The sequence below is a fragment of the Triturus cristatus genome, chromosome 3_2 (assembly GCF_964204655.1).
Source record: "Triturus cristatus chromosome 3_2, aTriCri1.1, whole genome shotgun sequence".
NCBI lineage: Eukaryota > Metazoa > Chordata > Amphibia > Caudata > Salamandridae > Triturus > Triturus cristatus.
The window spans coordinates 30225925-30248717 of NC_140584.1; the positions used below are offsets into that span (position 1 = coordinate 30225925).

At 46.4% G+C, this 22793-nt stretch overlaps 1 protein-coding gene across 3 annotated transcripts in view; it reads right to left on the minus strand.

Annotated features, from left to right (window-relative positions):
• PRDM10 (PR/SET domain 10) overlaps positions 1 to 22793 on the minus strand; it is a 1096800-nt gene that overhangs the window by 701188 nt on the left and 372819 nt on the right. The gene's annotated exons all lie outside the window — the stretch shown is intronic.

The window sequence follows — 22793 nt, forward strand, 5'->3', positions numbered from 1 at the left end:
ATGGATTTAGAATGTATTTGTTTTATTTAATAGTTTTATATAGCACTACTCCACCAAATGTTATAAGTGTGCTTGACATGTACCATTAGTCCCAAGAGAATATATTTTAACAAACATTAGCCAGATCAATAACAGTACGGTAGGGGTGTGGCTTGGCATCCGAGTAAGATAGCGGCTCCTTTTGAGCTTCCCCGAGCCCTCCACACTGCGCTGCTCCAAAATGACCTCCGGAGACCTGCCTGGCCCAGATTGACTCCCTATGTCCAATGTTTGTCTTCCTGACCACAGAGGCAGCTACCAACAGATGAGCACGTTCTTCTGAGACAAGCTTTTGCCTCAAGGCCTGTTGACCATGTGGCACCACTGTGCTGAGTCGAACCGGGTCTATGCTAGGACTCTGATCTGATGGGGGAGCTGGATGCACTGATTGACATCAGAGTGGGGGCAGATGTCCTGGTGAGACACATCGGAGCCCGGGAATGGTTTTCAGCTTAGAGGTCTCCTGCCCGCAGGAGATGCGCGGCGCGTCCAGTGAGAAGGCGGCGTGTCGCTGAAATAGTGTCTCCAGACTTTGGGATCTGGAGAACGAACTGTACACCGTCACCGCCAGGTACCTTTTGCTCTAACAAGACTCCCAAATGGAGCAGCTCCCTGCGATTCACACAGTGTTAGCCGGCCTCTCCTCCGCCGCCCCCCTCCCATTACAGCCTATTGCAGCCAACGATCATCCTGTACTAGTATGTAGGCCTGAATATGTACAGTCTTATTGCTTTCCAATGTCTCCATGGCGCACTGTACTAAGCGCAATTGTCGATCTTATGAGCATCGCCTTCTGCACCTACAGAACGACTAATGAAATCTGAGTATCCAGTTCATGACCCGCATTAGTCCAATTTGGGTCACTGTCCGCGACACTTGACGAACATTTTGGGCCCACTCATCAGCTTGCCAAGAAACTAAACTCCCGGCTATAGCTCTTGGGAGGTAATTTGTCCGCACAACCTTTAGGCAACTGCTAAGATTTCAAATTTGGTCTTCAGTCCAAGCTGTTGGGAGTATTTAACCTGCACCCTGACGTAAAAATGTTTTTCAAAATGGCATATTCCAAGGACCACAAGGAGAAAGACAGTAAGAAGGGAAAGGCAAGCTTAAAAGATTAAAACTGGAACCTCCGTTTCCCAACTCCCCAATTAAAGAAAAGCAGGCCAATTTCACTACTCTTAAAGCTATTCTAAAAAAGCTAAACAATATGCACGATGTAGCTCAGAGTACCAAAACGAATACTGATCCTTTAAAAGCTTAAGTTTCGGTAATTAGAAAGGACCTCAAAGACCTCACTCTCAGGATATCAATTGTGGAGGGCAGAATTGGGTTGACTGATGACCTCATCTCAGCTCAACACAAACATCTAAGCAAAACCGATACTGTGGTAACAGAAGGAGCACCCATAAGATGTTTTGCCTCCCTGAGCACGAATCCCCTTCAGCGATTGCTATTGTTGAAAACTGGCTCCTGTAAGTCCTCTGCATCTCGTTTGAAAGATACTTTGAACTGGAGTGTGCACACTGGACACCCACCCATATACCTAAGATTGCGAGTGTTAATCTTCAAACTACTTTGACATCAACATACTGAAATTATCCCAGCACGCTTGAGGAAAATCAAATAATTTCAATGGCGAGGCACCAGGATATCTATTTTTCAAGTTTTTGCTAGAGATAATGTCATCAAGAGGAAGGGTTTCTTGGCACTTAAGAAAATTCTTTCAGAGTGAGTGATCCAGCACTCCGTTATGGGCCCTTCTACGTTCAGAAATGTCTACAAAGGTCAAACCCAAATCTTTTCTGACCCGACAGAGCTGGAAACTTTCCTTGATAATACCTTTGAATCTGTATTGGTTGAGAGTAAAGATAAGCTTGGTTGACAGTGATAACAAAGTGCTTCCCTACCGTTTTCAAACTTTCACTTGGGATCTGTCAAGATGATGATTGTACTCTCCCAGTGTATATTCTCATGCCTCAGAGTTTTTTTGAAGTCTTGACATAAAGTACTCTCAATTGCCCAACTCAACTTCAGGCCTGCTAAACTTGTTAATATGTTCTTTGTTGAAGATCCAGAGTGCCCGGGCGAGACTGGTCTTTATGCATGCTGTTAGCTGATATATTCCGTTGCTGCATTCTCTCTCACTAGTAACGTTGTTTTTGTTCTATTGGGGATTTGGATGTCGTGGCTAGTCAGCCAGTTCTTCTAGAACCTGTCGGGCTGAGTGGGGGTGCTTTCTTGGGGACCACTAAGTAACATTCATGCATCCTCACTCGGCTTTGCCTGTACTCCAGATCAGTAGGTACAATGGATGATCACCACATAGTCCAACCCATTCTTGTAGAAGTTACCAAGAGTTTCTACATTTCTTATATGGTAATTACCACAATTTACTTGTCTTACAGTGCGGTGAGGGTCGATCCGAGCGAGAGAGCGCTGGTACTTGTATGCTGGAGTGTATGATCGGCTGTCAGTAATGTATGATAGTTCTCTTCTCCAGGCTTTACTGGTAGATCTTTGGGCTCCCACAGTCTATTGACCTGAGGTTAGGGTTCAATCTACCTTAAGTGAGGACCTTCCTATGAATGAATATGTATGTATGAATATGTTGGCCCTTCACACAGTAAAATGTAACTGAATCCCACCCTATTTGGTGGTTCTGAGATTATAATGTTACAAATACTCATTCAACTCAAATACCTAACCGCATTTGGACGTAATCAGCGAGATACGAGCAGTAGTCTGTGTTCCGAATGCCCATTTACCTACTAGGTCAGGGTAACGACAAGAGGCGTTAACCCAGTTAATCTGTTGTACTGAAATGCACTGGGCTGTTTAATTATCTCTGTTGCACATATATTGGTGTGGAGGGTTCCTACTCGCCTTGCGTGTGAGCCCCACTGCTCAGTTCACCTTATCTCACCTCCTTGAGGCTCTTCTTCCGGACTGTAGGGAGACTACTCAATTTTTGATTCTTAATTCGGTTCATCCCCCTATTTCACTCTATGACATCTCCTATTCTTTCTTGTTCAGGGCCATGTATCTTTCTCTGTTGCACTCAGTTTTCTGGTCGATAGCTAGGCCGCGATTACACCGGACACCAAATAGTACATTATGGTCTTGAAGAACAAGGTACTTATCTTCAGTAACGATATATCTGTAAGAGACATACATTAGTCACAAACTCCTTACCAAAGAATTACCCCCAGGTGTCAGGCTGGATCCGGAGAATTTTTTCTCAGCTTACCCCTGCCCGTCACTAGGTGGCATCGGTCGACTCCGCGTTTGTCGTCGGCATCGTGATCGCCAGGATGACATTACAGAATCTACTTAGGCAGCGCCCCTGCGTGCCGACGTCAGTTCTTTTACACAGCATTCCACGCCAGAAGCGTAGAGCCATGCAAGACACTGAACACAGGTTAAAAAAACTAGGGCCCTGAAAGGGAGTCCCTTACTCTAGAAGTCAGTTTGCAGACACGGGGAAGATGGGTGAGGTGGTAAGGATTCTATAACTATTATATGTTGTTACCGTAGGTAAGTAATTTGTTCGTCTGAAAGAGACTATTGGCTATAGATTCCTTATCTTAGAATAGATACCCCAGCAGTACCAACCCGGAGGTGGGTGTGCAAACTAAGTTCATACCAGAAAGTCCTGGAGAACTGAACGGCCAAAGAAGCTGTCTCTCCGGACTTGACTATCCAGGCAGTAATGTTTAGTGAACGTGTGCAATGATGAATAAGTGGCTGCCTGGCAAATGTCACTGAGGGGTACTCCACGTCTCAAAGCAGTAGTGGCTGCCATCGCTCTGGTAGAATGGGCGCGTTGTCCTACCGGAGGCTCCTTTTTGGACAAGGAATAACAAATCTTAATTGTCTGTTTTTGCACGGCCCGTCCATTCTTGGCGCCCACATAGCCAACAAAGAGTAGATCGTCCACCTGGAATTGTTTTGTGCAGTCTACATAGAATGATAATGCACGTTTTGGATCCAGGCGGTGGAGTCTTCCCTCATCCTTGGAAGGATGCGAGGGCGGGAAGAAGATGGGCAAAGTGATGGTCTGTCTCATGTGGTAAACACTTTGGGTAGAAAAGAAGGCCTAGTCCGAAGGACAAACTTGTCGGGATGGACAGCAAGGAAAGGAGGTTTAGAAGATAGCACCTGAAGCTCACTCACCCAGCGAGCACAGGTGATGGCAACCAGAAAAGCAGTTTTAAAAGTCAAGAGTCTGAGAGGATAATTATGTAGTGGCTTGAAATGAGTGCACATAAGGTAAGTGAAGACAAGATTCAAGTCCCACTGGGGCATTGCGAAAGGGAAAGGAGGAAAGAGGTGAGTAATGCCCTTAAGAAACCTATTTACAATAGGGGATGTGGAAAGAGAAGGCTGATCAGGAAGGCGAAGAAAGGCCGAAATAGCTGAAAGATAGCCTTTAAGGGTGCCCAGAGCAGAGCCCTGTTGGGCCAAAGACAGTATGAAGAAGAGAACCTCAGAAAGAGGGGCAGAAAGGGGATCTACAGTCTTTGCTGTGCACCATGCCACATATTTGTTCCATCTACAGGCATATACCCTTTTAGTGGAAGGATGCCTGGCTGCCAAGATGACATTATCGACTTCGGGAGGAAGGTCAAAAGTTGTCAACTGGCACCGCTCAAGCTCCACGCAAGGAGGTGGAGACTGGACAGGTTCGGGTGGAGGACCGTCCCCTGTTGCTGCGACAGAAGATCCTCCCGATGGGGCACTCCGATCGGAGGATGGATGGCCATGCTCAATAACTTGAGATACTGGACTCTTCGTGCCCAGTCCGGAGCCACAAGAATGACTTGGGCCCGGTCGCGCTTGATCTTCTTCAGCACTCTGGGCAGAAGTGGTATAGGCGGAAAGACATATTCCACTTGCGGTGAAAAGTGTCACTGAGCGAGTGCTGCCTTGGAAATTCAGAACTGCTGACATTGCGCGCTCTCTTAGGTGGCGAACAGATCTAACCAAGGCTCTCCTCACTGCTGAAAGAGACCTTGCACCACCTCCGAGTGAAGATGCCATTCGTGATCCATCATGCACCGGCAGCTGAGCTCATCCGCCCATGCGTTCAGGGTACCTGCCAGGTGTTGAACCACCAGGGACAGGCCCCGATGTTCCAGCCATGTCCAAAGATGAAGAGCCTCCTGACGTAGGGTCCACAACCCCACCCTGCCCTGTTTGTTGCAGTGTCACATGGCGGTGGTGTTGTCCGTGAACACCTGCACTACTCTTCCTCTGACAGAATGAAGGAATGCCTTCAGTGCAAGACGAATGGCCCGGAGCTCCAGAAGGCTGGTGTAGAACCCTGACTCCATCGGTGAAAAGACGCCTCTGATCTCCGCCTCTCCCATGTGGCTGCCCCATCCCAGGAGTGACGCATCTGTCACCACTGTGAACTCTGATTGGGGAAGGAAGAGGGATTTACCGTTGACCCAATCCTGGTTCGTGAGCCCCCACTGCAGCTGACGTGCAGTGCCCTCCGAGATCTGGACGTAATCGGAAAGATTGCCCATATGCTGTGCTCACTGTAACTCCAGGTCCCCCTGCAGAGCCCTCATATGCCACCTGGCATGATCCACCAGCAGGATGCAGGAGGCCATGACGCCCAGCAGCCTGAGGGCCATTCTCATCGAAATCCGGGATAGAGGCTGAAACATCGGTATCATAGCCCAAATATCCCGGACTCGCTGCTCGGGAGGATAGGCCTGAAACTGCGCTGTGTCCAGAACCGCCCCGATGAAATGGAGCTTCTGAGAGGGAATCAGATGTGACTTCGGCAGGTTGAGAGTGAACCCCAGCGAATGCAGGAGGTGGTCTGCCTTAGTCTGGGGCGTGCCCGCATTCAACAGCCAGTCGGGGAAGACTGGAACCCCTGGTCTGCGCAGATGAGCTTCGACCACTGCAATCACTTTCATCAACACCCGAGGGGCACTGGTAAGGCCAAAGGGGAGCACGGTAAACTGAAAATGCTTGTGGCCTACTGTGAACCGCAAGTAGCGCCAGTGGGCAGGCAAGACAGGGATGTGAAAATAAGCGTCCTGCAAGTCCAATGCTACCATCCAGCCTCCAGGGTCGAGGGCAGGCAGGACCTGTGTGTTCACAGACTGCAGTCCTAAGCTGACAGACGAAAACATATTCCCAAGATAGTCCAGCTTCATGGATTCCCTTTCTTGAGGAGCCGTAGTGAAAGCGCTTCCTTTCGAGGACCACCAAGCTCTCAGGGGTAGGGTGTTGGGAGAGGAAAAATGGGTCGGCCGGGCGATGGCGTTGGGCAATCACCCTATCCACAAAAGCCCCTGTGCTGGGCTTGGACCAGGAGCCCAGAAGAACGTCGGTGAGGGCCTCATTGAAAGGCAGCAAGGGCCCCTAAGAGGCTGCTGACGGCTGAAGTGCACCTCAGTCAGGAGGTTAGTCCTGACTGCCACCGTAGGAAGCTCAAGGCCCAAGGCCTCAGCCACCCTACGCAACACCACAGCGTAGGAAGCTCCCTCTTCCGTAGTCATGGTAGGGGAAGAAGCATACCAAGGTCTGGTATCGAGACCACTGGCATCACTTAACTCCTCTCTCCAGTCTGGCTCTTCAAGCTGGTCTGCAAGACAGTCAACAGACCCCTCCTAGTCCTCCTCACCCTCCTCTGGCTTCCTCAGGGCGACTGGGAACGTCAGGGAAGAACAGCGGTACAAAAGTACCCTCCGGCGCTGGTACTGGTCTCGGTCGACACAGGTCCGGCTCTTTGCCCAAGTTGAGAGGGAGGCTTGGGTCAACGCCGGCCGGGGGCACAACAGGCGTCGGAGGCGTTGTCAGAGGAATCGGAGCCAGGGAAGGTACCATGAGGTCGACTTGCGCCAATCCGGATCCAAGCCTGGATCCCTGGGGGCCCTGCGGCGCCGAGGCCGGAGCCACCGGCATCAAAAGCCTAGAGGCCCCAGGCAAGGCACGCCGGCAGATTCAGGCTGCCCAAAGATGGAATGGAGGGCTTCGTAAAATGCACAAAGCTGGACAGGGAGCGCTCCGGCTCCCGGAAAGGGAGGGAAGCGCGAAGCCGTCCCAGCAGGCTCCAATGGCGGAGCGGGAGAATGAAGACCCTTGTTGTCCCACGTCGCGTCTGCCGTCGGACGGGGAGAAGGCGAAGAGCGACGATGCTTCTTCGCCTTCTTTTTGTGCTTCGACTTACCCAATGACGAAGATTTCGATGACGAATGGTGGTGGTGGCTCCGCGACCGGTCCCGCGACCTTCCCCTCGACCAGAACCTCGAGCGGTGCGAAGCGGACTGCCGGGCCTCCAAAAGCTTTCGGGACCGCTCCCACAAAAACTTAGGGTTCAGGGCCCGGCAGTCGGAGCACTACTTCAGGTTATGGTTGCGCTCCAGACCAAAAACACACAAGGTGCGGATCGGTGATGATATCAGCTTGTGACAGGAGTTATAAGGCTTGAAACTGGGTCGACGACTTGACATTCCTCGTGCACCAGGAGTCGTAAGACTACAAAAAATATGTCGACAAAAAGTCAAAAAAGTTTAGTAAAAAAATGACTAAGGGTACCGCTCTCGCTGGATCTGCGCTGGCTGGCACAGAAAAAGAAAGAACTGACGTCAGCGCGCAGGAGCGGCATCTAAGTAGATACCGCAGCGTTATCCCGGAGATCACAAAGCCAACGACGAATGCGGAGTCGACCAACGCCTCCTACTAATGCGCAGGGGTACTGCTGAGTAAAAATTCTCTGGATCCAGTCTGACGCTTGGGGTAATTCTAAGGTAAGGAATCTATAATAGTCTTTCAGATTGACTGAATTATGTCTACATTGAAAGTAACTTCCCTCAATACTAAAGGGCTTAACCAATGGGAGAAGCGCAAAAAAGTCTCTATTACCACACACTGAGAGGTCGCCAGGTGTTTCTTGAAAAAATCGGGCACAGGGAGGCATTATCTATGCGCAATGGATGAATGAATAATAAATCCTACTCTCTGGCTAGCTGTAACAAAAAAGGTGTGATCACCTTAATATCAAAAAGTTCAGCCTATCAACCAATGCCTCGGAGCAGTATGATAGTGGCAGATGGCTGATCACCCGACGCCAATCTGGGGAAACAGAATTATTTGCAGTTAACATATACACCTAACATTGATGACCCCCTATTCAGGTCCAAGTTGTTGGCCAAGTTGGCTTTTCTTCCAACGAAGATCCGAATCGTTTTGGGGGGTGATTTTAATTTACCAATGGACACTATCCTAGATAGAAGCTCGGCCTTTAAATAGAGATCCCCCTAAAGCTCACAAGGCAGTGCGATCACTTTGTACTTTGCATGGGCTCGTGGATGTGTGGAAGCTACATAACCCTATCGGTAATTATTCCACCTTTTCTCCCCCTGCAGTAGATTTTCCAAGAATGGACTACATTTTAGTTGACAGTGACTTTTCCCATCGAGCCAGCTACTGTAATCATGCTGTCATCTCAATTTCACTTAGAATTTTGCTCCCTCAAACCAAAAAACGTTCTTCCCGCAGGAACACTGAAGGACTGGAGAACGATCTAGAAATGCAGGAATTATGCAAAGAGTTGATCCTATTCCTACAGAACACCTCCTCTGCCTCCTCACCGGTTACTCTTTTGGACAAGTTGAAATGTTTTTTAGAGACCAAAGCATAAGCTGCATGTCCAAACTAAACAAAGAAATCAAAACATCCTTGGACAAACTGAAGGCTGATCTAAAATTCCAAGAAATGATATTCAGATGGGCAGAAGATATCTAAGAACTAAAAAAAACACAAAAAACCTGAAATATGAATACAACAAAATAATCCGTAAACGCATTCACCTGTGGGTTCAAGAGCAAAAAGGTAAAACATTATTTTACCTCAACTAAGTGGGGAAATCTTTAGCCGCTCACCTAAAATTAAAAGAAAATACACCTTAATCTTTAACATTAAAGACCCTCAAGGTTAAACTCAAACTAAGACAATATTCAGAAAAAAATTCCAAAAGTCTGTGCCGACTTATACTTCCTATCAGTTACTCCTCCAAAAGATAATTGTCTCAATTTTCCTCAGCCTCTGCGATAAAATCCATTTCTGATGAGGACTGTATGAAGCTAAATAAACTGATAGAGCTTAGCAAGATACGGAAGGCAATTAAGCTTATCCCATCCAGGAAGGCCTTGGGCCCCGATGGCCTTCCCATAAATGTTGATAAAACCTTTGAAGCTACAATTTTAGATCCTGAGTAAACCGTAATAAACCACTTTCTCTCATCAGGGTCGATTTCAGGTACCGCCACGGAGGCCACTATTGTGGTGATCCCAAAAGAGGGGAAGGAACCTTCTGACCCAAAGAATTTCAGACCAATTCCATTAATGAATATGGAGACCAAAGTTTATGCTAAAATCCTGGCCTCTTGATTCGCTCCCATGATTACAAAGTTAGTCCATGCCACTCAGACGGGTTTAATCAAAGACAGATTAGCAAGCGATAATATTCGGCTGTTCTGACAAATTATCAAAAAATCAGCCCTCCGCAAGCTCCTGCAACAGCAGCTACAGACCTGGATGCAGAAAAGGCTTTAGATAAGATGTCATGACCAATTTTGGAGGTCACCTCAAATAGATACAACCTTGTGGAATCATACATCAAAATGGACATGTCTTTGTATGGCAAGCCTTCTGCGAGAATTACAGTCAATTGAGAGCTATTATCTTCTGTATCATTATAACAAGGTAGCAGTCAAGGCTGCCCGCTCTCACCATTGCTTTATTTTACCGGCCATTGACCCCTTGATACTGACGTTGAATGAATCTACCAATATTGCTGGACTGAAGTTTGGGAATAAGATATTTACAACAGCAGCTTACGCGGATATTTACATTTTTGCTGAAAACCCTGATGAAGCTATAACTGCAATACTAGCCATTGTTAATAAGTTTCATGTTTTTTTCCAGGCTATTGTTTGAGGTTTTACCTCCTAATGTCTATTGTAACACTTCCTGTCTGGGAACTCACACTTCCAATTGCAATCTAAATTTAGTAAATACTTGGGACTTTGGTTCTGTAACAATTTGCCTGAATCTATAGCACAGAATGAACGCAAAACAATTGATAAAATTAAAGACCGTTTAACAGCTTTGTCTCCCAGAAATATGTCATGGTGGAGAAAATTAGAAACTCTGAAATTATGGTGACCCCCCGTATTAGTTAATTATCAGTCCCCAATCCGCTTATCCAAATTGTTTTTTTTTTCAATAGCAGACAAAATTAGCCCCGACTTTCTTTTGAGTAAGAGGAAACCCAGAATGGGTTTTAAGAAACACAGGTCTCCCGTTAAGATAGGGGGCTGCATCCTCCCACACTGGTTTAACTATCAGACAGCGTTTTCTAGCGGCTCAGAATATAAGCTGGTTGTAAATGAATCCCACAAATTTGCCTCCTTGGTTTAATATAAAAAAACACATTAGCTACCTATTGCCTTTAGTGACGAAGTTGACCATGTCCCACCACAATTTTCTCAACTCTAACAACATTTATGATGATACAATTAAACTTCTATTAATGGTGGACAAAAATCTAGCTCCAACATTAACAAATCAATCTCCATCTCATTATGGAATAACAAGAAGCTCCTAAAATCGAGACCCCCCAGCTTTAGGTATTGAGTGGGCCACTAAGAGAATCAGTCTATTGTCAAACGTACATAAATATAACACGTCCATATTATTTGCTGAACTGCAATAGCAGTAAAAATCATCCAATTTGGATTTTTGTGACTTCCTAAAAATAAAAACAAAAATCTCTATGCTGGGTCCAGTGGGCATTACACCCTTTTTTCTGCCCTCACGCCTATTTATTCAGGAAGTCATGTGGCCTTCAAGATCTATAAATAAATCTGCAATGTATCTGGCCAACCCAATTCCAGTTTACATAGTAAATGGTCCAGTTACTTCATGGATAAGGATACATGATAAAGCACCGCCCCCAGAAGAATCTTGAAATAAAATCTGTACCATCTACTCCATGGTAAACTCATTCATTGCTATTATAAACAAAATTCATTGCTGTGCATTTTCTTTACTGGACCCTGAATAAACTATTTAAATTCAAACTGAAGGATCTTGACTTTTGCCAGCCATGCAAAACAGCGTCAAGTGGCCCGAAACACATGTTCTTTTAATGCTTGTTTCTCTTCGTGGAATGAAACAGCAGTTCAATTAGGTAAAATCTTTAATACAACTATCTCACTGAACTTTCCAACTATTATACTTGGCCAGCACATGGCCATGACACCACTCCCGCTTGCAGACCGAGATTTTATTCTCTTTGACTTACTCACCACCATTGCACTCAAAGTTTTCCTACAAGATTGGAAAGATTCCAAGTAAGTTTCCCATCACATCTTAGAAGCACGTACATTGCCCAGTTCTACTCCATAGGCACTCCCCTTCTATCTAAGCACATTTGGGAACATTTGGATTCCTGTGTTCACACAAAATGCAGTAAGGGCCCTTTAGGCTCTTCCTGCCCCCTAGCAGGCTTCCTAGGTCAGATGCATACCTGGAACACGGGCCTATCGACCGCCACTTACCTCTCTTTCCTACTCTCTTATGCTTTCTCTTGGTTCTCCCTCTCCTACTTCTTTCCCTCTCAATACTCCTCTCTCTTTTATACCTACCACCCAACCCATTTCCCAGTCCCGAAACCTTTTTGGTCTTTTTATTTTATTTCCAAGCCATGGGTGGCATCTTAAGAATATTAACCAGACCCTTTAGTGTCAGAAGTCTGAAATCTGATTCATCTTCCCTACCTTGTCAGCATAACCGGCCAAACAAGTTGTACATTATTAGGTCTAACATGCAATCTTGTTACACATTAAATACACTGACCAACTGTTTATAACTGATTATCCTATATGTACCCATTCTTAAGCACTAGTCAATATCTTGTCTTGTCCAAGGTTGTTTGATTTGGAATGTATGTTCTTTTTGTAGTATTCTTAAATTCAATAACATTTTTGAAACAAAAAACATAGTGCATGGTAAAGACCTGTATCAGTATGGTGATTTCAGGCAGTTTTAGTTTACACTCAATTTGTCAAACTTCAGGTACTGTAAAAGAGGGGCATTTTTTCACATCTACGGAACAGTAGTAGGTTGAGTTGTGTTGTTAGTTGGAGGAGAGTTCCTATACGATTTTGCAGCTTCAGAAAAATATTTGTTATGTGGAAGAGAAGATTTGAACTTTGGGACCTTCCGAAGTCCTGGTGATATGTGAACAAGAATTTTAATGATTATAAAAGTTTCAGTGAGTAGAAAATCTTCTTCAGTGCAGAAAGAAAGGATTGTGATAATACAGTCCAGACAGCATTGTTGAAGTCGAGCCCTGAAATTATCAAGGCATAAGCTGCAGTTCTCTCGTGATTGTTGGCAAGTAAATGTTACATCTTTTTCAGGGGATGATAGTTGAGAGCTTTTGCTTTTTTTGTTGATATCGCAGCGAACGGAAAAGGTAAAACACAGAATGAAGCCCATTGACGAAAGTCATGTTTAGTTTGCTGGTAAGAAAGGGGGTAATTTTGTGTTTGTGCCTGAGATTAATTAGCAAGAATTCCTTTATTTGGACTGAGCATTAGAAAGTTACTTGAAACTAATTTCTGAAGTCCTGTCAGGCAGGACAGGAACATTAATATTTATTTCATTGATGAGGTTTTTAAAAAGAATTATGTATTGAATACATATTGGGGGATCAAGATACATTTGTTTTCAAACACAATGTTCAACCCCTAGACATAGAGATTTTAAAAATTGAGTTTTAAGATTGAGCCCTGAAGGACACAAGTCACTGGAGCTTTTTCACAGCTGTATTTTCCCATCTTCACTACTTGATAGTGGTTTGTTAGGAAGGCAGCACTTCACCATGAAAAAGCAGATGATGGAGGAGGAGCCAAGATGGCGACCGGGACGGCAGCGTAGGCTCCCGGCTCCGTGAACCTCCGCACCCCGCACAGATATCCTGCACGAGATCCTTAGCCTGCGCCATCTACCCGTGTTGGTGAACGCGAGCGGCAACCGGCCGTGTGACCCCGAAGTTTCTGGCAGCGGTACCGCCGGAGAAATGACCGTGTGAAGTTTGCAGCCTGTGCAGCCCCGGAGCCGGGACCTCGAGTGAACGCCGTGGCCGGGCGGCAGTGCAACAACAACGGCCTTTGGTGACTGGGTGGGGTCGGACTGCCGGAGTGGTGCGAATATCGGACCGCGCTTCGCCGTGGTCGCTCCTACCACTAAGCGTAGCTGAACGAGTGCGTGCCCGTGGTGGCAACTCCAAGACTCTCCGGTGATTGCTTCAGCCTTCGCCGGTGAGCTGCCCGGACGCCGCCCGTAACTTGTCCCGATTCTTGCGGGCTGCTCCCGGATTTTCGCGGGCGCTGGTCCGTGGTGGGGACGACTGTGGCCCGTGACCACACACCGGACACATTGTTTGCCTGCCCTCGGAACCCAGTTACCAGTGCCATGGAACCCGAGGCGCTTGTGTCTGAGCCCCGGCCCCGATCTGGGATGGACCTACCCAGCGGCCATTTTGGTATGCCAGAGTCAACCATCCTGTACAACGGGTTGCAGCAGGATTGGGAGGGTGCGACTCTGAGGAGCGTAGCGGAGCGAGCGCCGGGAGCTGTACTGGGGTACGGTGACCTTCTCGAGGCTCTCGGTGCCCTTCACTCCACCCTGATTCACGGAGCCTGGGTGCTGGGGAGCAAGCTCGATGGAGTGACATCAGCGTCGGAACAGTTGCCGCCTGCCTATCCCCAGGTACACTGGGACTTCTCATGCCGCGCACGGGGGGACAGTGTCGTGGCCGCCCCTGTGAATAGTGCACGCCTGGACTCTCCGGACAGTATATTAACGTGCGATCAGCTGGCTGTGGATTTGGTCTGTCCCGGAGGTTTCGGACCTGAGTGGGGGGTGGTGGCCTTGTCCCGTGCGCGGTCTCCGACGACCCAGGCAACGTCCAAGCAACGGTCGCCCGCCCTGGCTGATTCCGCCTTCCTGGGCCTGGTGTGCAGTGTAAATCCTGGCTCGGCATCGGGAAAGACGATCCTCCCTAGAGCTGACTGTGTCGATCTTCAGAGCCCTCTACCCTACCTGTGTGTGTCGCTTCCTGAGTTCTATTGGACACTTCTCCTCCTGGTAATATTGGACATGGCACTGGGACTGGGGGTATGCATGGGTGGGTTTGCAAAGAGTGGCCAAGGATGATGTTGACCCTTCCGAGGTGGTCACCTACTAGGCGGGCGGGCTCGGGAGTTGTGTGCTCTCACGGCATAACTGTTAGTGTACCAAGTGCGTAATGCTCCTTACTCCACTTTGACAGGGTCGATTTTGTGTTCTTTATTGTTTGCTTTATGGGAAACCGTGTGGTGCGGGAGGGAGAAGCCGGGGGCGTGTTTTGCAGGCCCTCCTCCAGTTTATTAATACTCTCTCTACCCCCCCGTCTGGTGGGGGCTCTTTTCCCACTTCTTTTCTCTGTTTCTTCTATATTTCGGGTCTGGTTCCGGGGCGACAGGCACACTGCTGGGGGGGGGGGGCCGTACTCATCTGCAGAGGTGCAGGGTGGGGGGTTGGGGGGGGGGATCCTTTAGTCTTTCACCTCCTTTTTCTATGGCCTCCTTTTCTTCTCTTATTCTCCTTTGTCTTTTTCTGGGATCAGCATGGTAGTACTCCTTTGTTGTTAATCACTGCTGTTTCCGGAGTGCCATAATTTCCGTGGAGTTTCCTGGGTCTTGGGGCAGGGGGTTGCGGGCGCAAATGGCCGTGTCATTCCTCCACATCCTGAACTTCCTGTTTCAGCGCCATTGCTTAGATAGACTGCTGTGTATTGTTTACGTTCATCGTTCTGCCTGCCATTTTTCGCTGCTGGGAAACTGTTTGGCACCTGATCCTTCCATCCTTTTCTATTATAAAATGTAAACCTTGATTATCCTGGTCTCCTACTTGGGCTGTTCAGAGACTGAGAGAATGCTAACGTCGAGATTTTGCTCCCCGAGGTACTGACTGTGATAGACCTGCTTTCTGTTATTCTGATTGTTGAGCGGCCGGCCCCGGGGGTTGTAGGCCCATACGTGTAATTGATTGAAATGTCAATAAAGGTTTTAAAAAAAAAAAAAAAAAAAAAAAAAAAAAAAAGCAGATGATGTGCCATGGTAGTGTTAACTCTGCAGTGAACAATTCTGTTAAATACTGCATAGAGGTGAACAAGAAGGCATGGCTGTTGTGGCCAGTACGAATTCGTAATTATTGCCCAACACCAGAGGTTCCTTGCTGATGGCAGAGATTAATTGTGTTTTTTTTAAAGGGTGGTCATAAGTCAGCCAGTGTTTTTCAGATGCTGGGTATGTTGTATGGGTTAGCAAGGCACTGATCATAGAGAACTAGATTAGATCAAAGGTGTGATATTTTCTTTTCTTTTATGATGCTGTCCGAGAAGACAGCTAGGAAGTAGGTGGCCAGCTTGAGATTTTTTATAATTTTGTTGAAACAGGAGGATTCCTAAATAGTGTTAGCTTTAGGTGGAGCAATCTGGAGGTCATTATGGACAGGTTATTTTCTCTGATTGTCTTTGAATTTTTCCTTTGCTTATAGTAAGAAAGAAACATGTTGCACTTGGCTACTGAGGACAAAGTGAGTCACTCAACAGGAAGGGACAAGTTTGCATGAATGTTGTGGTAGGGTTGGACGGTGTCCTGATTTGTTCTTAGATAAGTTGGCTTGTGTAAAAAGAACGGATTGTCCATTCCTCGTTGCAATTGTAATTTTGTGCATAGTATAGTTCTTTTTCTTAGTTTGGCAAGAGTTTCCAGTGTTCAGTATCTTTCCTCTTTTTCACATATGCAGCTCTACAGTGAACTGTGGTGGGCTTGGTTTTCCACATTGTCCTTTTAATTGATGAGGAGCTAAGTTGTTAATTATACAGAGAAGGAACAGTTACTTACCTAACACAGAACTAAGGCTACAGGTTGGTAACTTCTCTTCCTCGGTCATGGAATTCTCTTTGATATCCATAAACAGTAGAAGAGAATAGCAAGCTAGGTAATAATAACACGAAGGAGAGCTTCCAAGGATGAAGTCCGAGACAAAAGCATTGCTGAGAAAATCAATTGCGCACAGAGGCCTGATATACCAGAGTATCTCTCCTGCAGTCACATACTCTATGCAGTTAAGTTTTGCAAAAGTATATACCAAATTTCAAGGTTGCTACTTTACAATTATATGTAATCAGCATATTCGGCAGTAGCAGCTGTTTTACGACGTATAGAATGAGCCTTAGGCTAACCTGGAAAAGGTTTGCTACCCTTTTGGTAGAAATTGACTATGAAAAACTATCCAACTGGCTACAATTTGTTGTGGAGAAGGCAATTCGGTAAGGACTGTACCATCATTTACAAATAAATGCTTGGATAGTCTAATAGATTTGGTCTTACTCAAGTAATATTTCTGAGCCATGTTCATATCTACTTATGAAGTGATCTTGTTGCTGGAGCTCCAGAAAGAATTTTGGGGAGGAAATATAAGTATCTTCCAAAGAAAATACACCTTCAAGAGGCAAGATATCCTATACATTAATTTTTGTTGGTTTTGAAAAGTAATTCTAATTAGCCAAATGGGCACAACACTACATTTGGCTGAAAACAATTTTTAAAAGCCTTCTAATATAGTAGGTACAAATGTGCCAACTGGATCCTGCACTTTTAAGGCACTCCAGAGGCTTCACACCTTCCATCATGCAGTGCAGGATCAGTGAGGTAGTTTGTTTTTCTGGCTTACCAGTAAAGGATCCCCAGAGAAGGATCAAATGGTTGTTTCAGACATGGAACAGAGGTTTGGATGTTTTTGCCCTGGATTTGTAGCTCTTGCAGATGGTTGTAACAGCCATCCATAGAGGCATCCGTCGTTAAAAGGAAATCTGGGATGATTTGAAGGAAAGTAAGACCCTGTGTGAGAATTTTGGCTTGGGAAACCACCATTGCAGGGCTTCCCTCTTTGTGCTATGTTCTGTATCATATCCTCGAAGGATCCCAAGACTTGCAGCCACTGACTCTGGAATTCTTCCTGTAGAGGTCTCATCATTAGCCTGGCTAGTGTTATCAGGTCTATCGCTGTAGAACACATTCCCAGGAGCGATTTGTATATTCGTACTGAAACAGAACCTATTTTTGACACATTCTTTGGTAGCTGCTGCAATTGTAATTGCCTCTCCTCCAAGAGGAAAGCTTTGCACTGAATGGTATCTATAATAGCTCCTAGGAACAACATGACTTGACTGGGAAGGAGTGAAGACTTTCCTAGAGTCTGGAACAACTGAAGGCAAGTGCTGGTAGTCTGAGTGGCTTTCTCTGCTGTTGGTGCTTTGCGTAGCCAGTCGTCCAGGTATGGAAATACCTGGAGACCTTGAGATTGTAGAGCTGCAGCTACTGGGACCATGCCCTTGTTAAAGCCTCTTGGGGCCGATTTGAGGCCAAACTAAAGTACTTTGAATTGGTAGTGAGTGCCAGCCACTGTAAATCTTAAAAACTCAGATGCTTTTGATGGATAGGGATGTGAAAGTATGTGTCTTCCATGTCCAGCGAGGTCACGAAGTATCTTCTGTTGGGACGACGAAGAATCTCAGGGAGCGTTACCATTCTGAACATTTGCTTCTTGAGAAACTTGTTGAAATTCCTGAGATCCAATATTGGTCTCCATTCCCCTGACTACTTCTTTATCAAGAAAAAAACGGAAAAAAATAGAAACCGCTCCCTCTTTAAGAAAAAGGGACCTCCTCTATTTCTCTTTTGGAAAGCATGACCTGGGCTTCTTTGCGCAGTAAATGAAGACCGGGGGGAGCAGTTCCACTGGGTGAAGTATTCGGTGGTCGCTGAGTTAATTCTATGGTATTTCCATAGGTTACGAGGTCTAACACCCATTGATCCGTTGGTATACTGCACCACTGATGCACATGGTTGGAGGGGAAAGGAAGCAGATACCCGGACCTGATCATTGTTTTCTGTTGGAGTCCCGACCTTGGGAAGGCGTTCTCTTATGGCCTCTTTGGCTGGAGAAACCAGCCGTAGAAGACTGGCGGTATGCTGGAGGGTTATGTTCGGACGTTCCTGAGACTGGTAGGACTGATACTGTGGGGTTCTCTGGTAACCTCCTTTATATGAGGTAAAACCTCATCGTCTAACCCCTCTGAATGACACTTCCCAGTAATGTAATGTGCCTAAGGACTTCGCCATATCTGTATTGGTCTTAATAGCCAAGAGCGCATATCTATTTTCCTTCCAAAGAGGGAATCACAGTTGAAAGCCATATCTAAAATCTTTGTCTGTACTTCTGGCCTAAAGGTGATAGCCTTCAATCATCCCTGTCTTCTTAGTACTGTGGCACCCGCCAATTGTCTAAAACCAGTATTGGCTATGTCCATAGCGCAGTCGATGGTCTCAGATGCTGCACGTTCTCCCTCCAACAAGATCTTTCTTGCCTCCTGACTTTTCTCTTCTGGTATTAGGTCCACCAAAGCTCCTATGTCCGACCACATCTGTCAGTCATAACGGGCAATAATGGCCAATGCATTTGCCAACATGATGAGACTGCGGCCATAGTAGAAAAGCGCTTTCCTAGAATGTCCATCCTACGCCCCTCCTTGTCAGGTGGAGAAGTGATTAGAGTGGAAGGGTGTTTGGATCTTCTTTGTGCCGCCTGAGATATGACCGAATCTGGTCTGGGGTGTCCGATGAGACAAGATGAAGAAACCTCTGGAGCTCTGTTTTATTTATCAATTCGCGGGCGCACCGGAGGTCCCGTTGCAGGTGTCTTCATAATCTTGACGCTCTCTTGCCATATATAGTCAATAATGGGTATGGAGCACACAGTCTTCATTGTGTCCTCCTTGAAATCATACAGGAAGCAGTCAGTCTGCTTAGCTGGCATTGGCAAACGGAATCTGGTGGATGCTCTTTCCATTAGGTTATGGAAATCCTCCAATATCCCCTGTGGGAGAATCTGATGGTAAATGTGGCGGAGGAGAGGGTGTTGGTATGATATAATCCTCCCAAGGATCTGGCGCGGGGAGAGGATCTGGTAGCTCGCCTTCCTCTCTATCTTCGTCTGAAGCAGATGTATCCTTTGCGATGGGATCTGCTTCTCTAGGAGTAATAGCAGGTGAATTTGGTGGCAGTAAGCTTGGCGTACTTGGTGGGTCTGTTAGAGGCTGCAGACTCTGAGGCTGATCCCCTTGCAGTGGAAACCTTTGCTTGTAGTTCGCCAACATTGCTTACAGGTCTTGAATGAGAGAAAAAGGTAGATGGGACATGTCCCTAGTACGCGATTCTGGTTGAAAACCATAAGGTTAGTAGTGACGAGGTGGGGCCACATAGCTCAGTTGAAAATACTGGTCATGGTAATACGCATCCTCCTAATTTTCTTGACATTTCACGTGCAACTCTAATGGGCTGTGAGCTGCACCACAAATACTGTCGTCATCAGAGTCCTCTATGTCCAAGAGATGCAACATGAATAAAGGTGATACCCGACTGTATGCTGACATTGCTGGTCGTGAAAACGTCTTAGTTACCTTAGTAATATGAGTAGCAATCGTCGACGGTGGCGTTGATAGTGCGATACAGCCAGTTGAACAGATTCTGTTGTCAAAGGTGTCGCCTCAACGGTAATGTCGACGCGGCAGTCGTCAGCGAAGCGTTCATCACCCATGTCACTCGTCAATGGTGTCTTCTTCGATGGCGTCTTTGATGATATCTTCGTTGATGGAAGTATGTCAACGGCTGTCAATGATGTCATTGTCGACAGTGATCCCGACGTCTGTGGGCTTTTAGAGTGTTAGAGTCTTGTCGACAATATAGGAGTCAATATTGCCATAGTCGTCACAGTTGCTGTCATCGAGGCTGCATACGATGTAATACTTGTCGTCATCGGCGAGTGTGGTATCGATGACTTTTTGCGAGTTTTATGCCTCAAAGGTTTTGAAGAAGAGTCTCTTCCTTCCTTTCTCCTTCTTGGATTCCTTGGTCTCATGAGAAGGTTTGTGGTGTTTCCTACCTTCTGCAGAGGAACTGTCCTGCGACCTAATTCTTTTATGAGACTTAAAGGATTTATCACTATCGTCCTCTGAAGAAATTGCCTGGTGTTTAGTGGCTTGGAGCCACAACAACAAACTTCCATCGCTATCCTTGAGAGTCTTTAAGGAAAAGGTCTGGCAGATTTTGCATTCCCTAACTTCATGTTTAGGATACAGGCAATATATACAAACCTTATGTGGATCATCCACATTAACCTTTTTCTGCCACAGGTTTTACACGAGTTGAAAAGGCCTTTCTTGCCAGACATGTCAGTGTTGAAGAAAAATCCAGTAGTTTTAGGAAAAGTAGCTGTAGCAAAGGTCCCCTTCATTGCATGGTTACCCCACATTTTTGCCTGACATCTGATGCAACCCGACTTGATGTGCCCTGGGACCCTGCCAATCAGGTTCCCAGAGCCTGAATTCTTGCCTAAAATTGTACCTTTGTATCCACAATTGGCGCATCCCTGGCAACAGGTAAGCCCCTTGTAAAAGGTACCATGGGTATCAAGGGCACTGTGACCAAGGAAGACCTTTGAAGGCTGCAGCATCCATTGTGCCACCTTAGGGGCCCTGCACCTTAACCTACACACTCTTCCACAAAAGGCTGTATGTTTGGGTGCAGGGGAAAATTAACAGTGCACATGACACAGAAATGTCTGCAATCCACTGCCTAATGTCAAGGTAAGTCACCCCTTTAGCAGGGTGCACTAGTCAAAAGGGAAGGGTACAGAGGCCTGAGCACTGTACCCCTCGGGTGTCTAAGTCCATTCATACACAAGTCAAAAAAGATGGGGACGGGTAGCAGAAAAAGAGGTCCAGTACACTAGCTGCACTAATTGTAGGTTTAACCACACCGCCACCCTGACTGTAAACAATCTGGGTTTGTTTTCTCTTCCTTTCTTCTGTGTAAATACTCGTAACTGCTCCCGTCATGAAATAATACTCATGAGCAGGGCACATGTTCCCCATATTTCTATATAACTTGTCTACACACTTTAAATATCTCCAGAAACTATGGCAGGCGCTCTCATTGGACCACAGCTGGTCCCGCCCCACCCCAGGCAATCATCTGAGGTAATGACGGGACACAGGAAGCGGCGTGTCATAGAGCAGCGCCATGTGCTGACACACCCCAACGAGGGTCAGGCAACAAACAGGCAACGTGCAGTCCTTTCTGCAAGCTTCGCTAAGGACACAGGAAATGCAGCATCATCACTGTGCGCCACGCTCACCTGAAACCCATATCGCATGCCACGACCCCACCCAACAGTATAAAAGCTTGCTGCGCACTACACTTAATGTCACCGGGGAGGAGGCTGGACGCATGCAGCACTAGGTTTTCTAGCGGGGAGTACGCCTTGAACTGTAAGTCATTGTTCTGATTTCTTCTTCCAACAGGTTGAAACTATAGTAGACCAAGCACGCCCTGACGGTTTTTTCTGCTAACTAATTCAGTATCTTTGATATACCTTCCCAACCAGTCTGGTTTTTAACCCTTTTGTCTTCATCCTTTATCGTCTCCCACCAGAATGTGGCCACAAGGATTTCCCCCCTACCCCTCCCATGGGGCAAATAGGTTTTTCCAATAGGGTAAGACTTCTATATTTGTTTCACATGAATGTCAGAGTGAACACAGATGCCTGACACTCATATACATTTTTCACCTTTTCACTTTAGGAGAGAGCAGTAAGTATGGAGCGTGACTGTGACACATCAAGGTCTACCGAATGACAACCATTTTGAGTATTTTATGTTTGTCTCACCCCCTCTCTCTTACAGGTTTCTCTAAACAGGTGGCAGCTGGCTATAGGCCTACGCCCCCAGTGGTAAGATTGGAGCCCAATATTTAAGGTACTGACGAATGCCACGTACCCCAGTGGACAATACAGGCAGAAACATGTTGACCCCCTATTAACAATCACTGATTCACAGCGGCGACGGGATGATAAGGTCCCCACTCACCGCACTTATATATTTTAATCCCACATAGTAACCCCATAGAATAAAAATTGTTCAGGTATACTATGATGGTTTTTAAATTCACTCACTCCTTTTTTTGTTTGGGCCCCCACTTAGTCTAGAAGTGCATCCCTGTCTTCAGGTGTATGCCCGCCCTCTATCAAATGCGTTTTTTAGAGGGCGAGGACTGGCAGATGATGAAGCATGACACCTGGTGGTGTGTGATGCCAGTCCGTCAATTTTTGTGATTTGCCCCCACTAAATTGGGCATCTCTTAAGACACAACTAGGGACGGTCCTTTCTGTGGTTCATAACCCAGTACACTAGCTCCCAAGAACAAGTATGTAAAACACAATGGGGTAGCTGTTCCTAAAAGACTAAAGCCAATTAGACGGGCTGAGTTTTTTCAGGAAGGCTGTGAAAGTGGGGGTGGGGAATTCCCTTATTTGAAAGTGTTGTCCTCAAACACCTGTGAAGGTGTCATGCTTCATCATTGGGCGTTTTTGCTCCTCATGGGGTGGGCGCTGCAATACCCCACGGGCCCCGCAAGAGGGCTTTTTGGCAGGAATCTTTTAAAGTAAAAAACGCCGTAATGGTGAGTGCGAGTGTGTGGCGCTAGTGAATTGGTGGGTTAAAAATACCGCAGTGGTACCCAATAAAGGAAGATTTTAATTCCTGGGTCC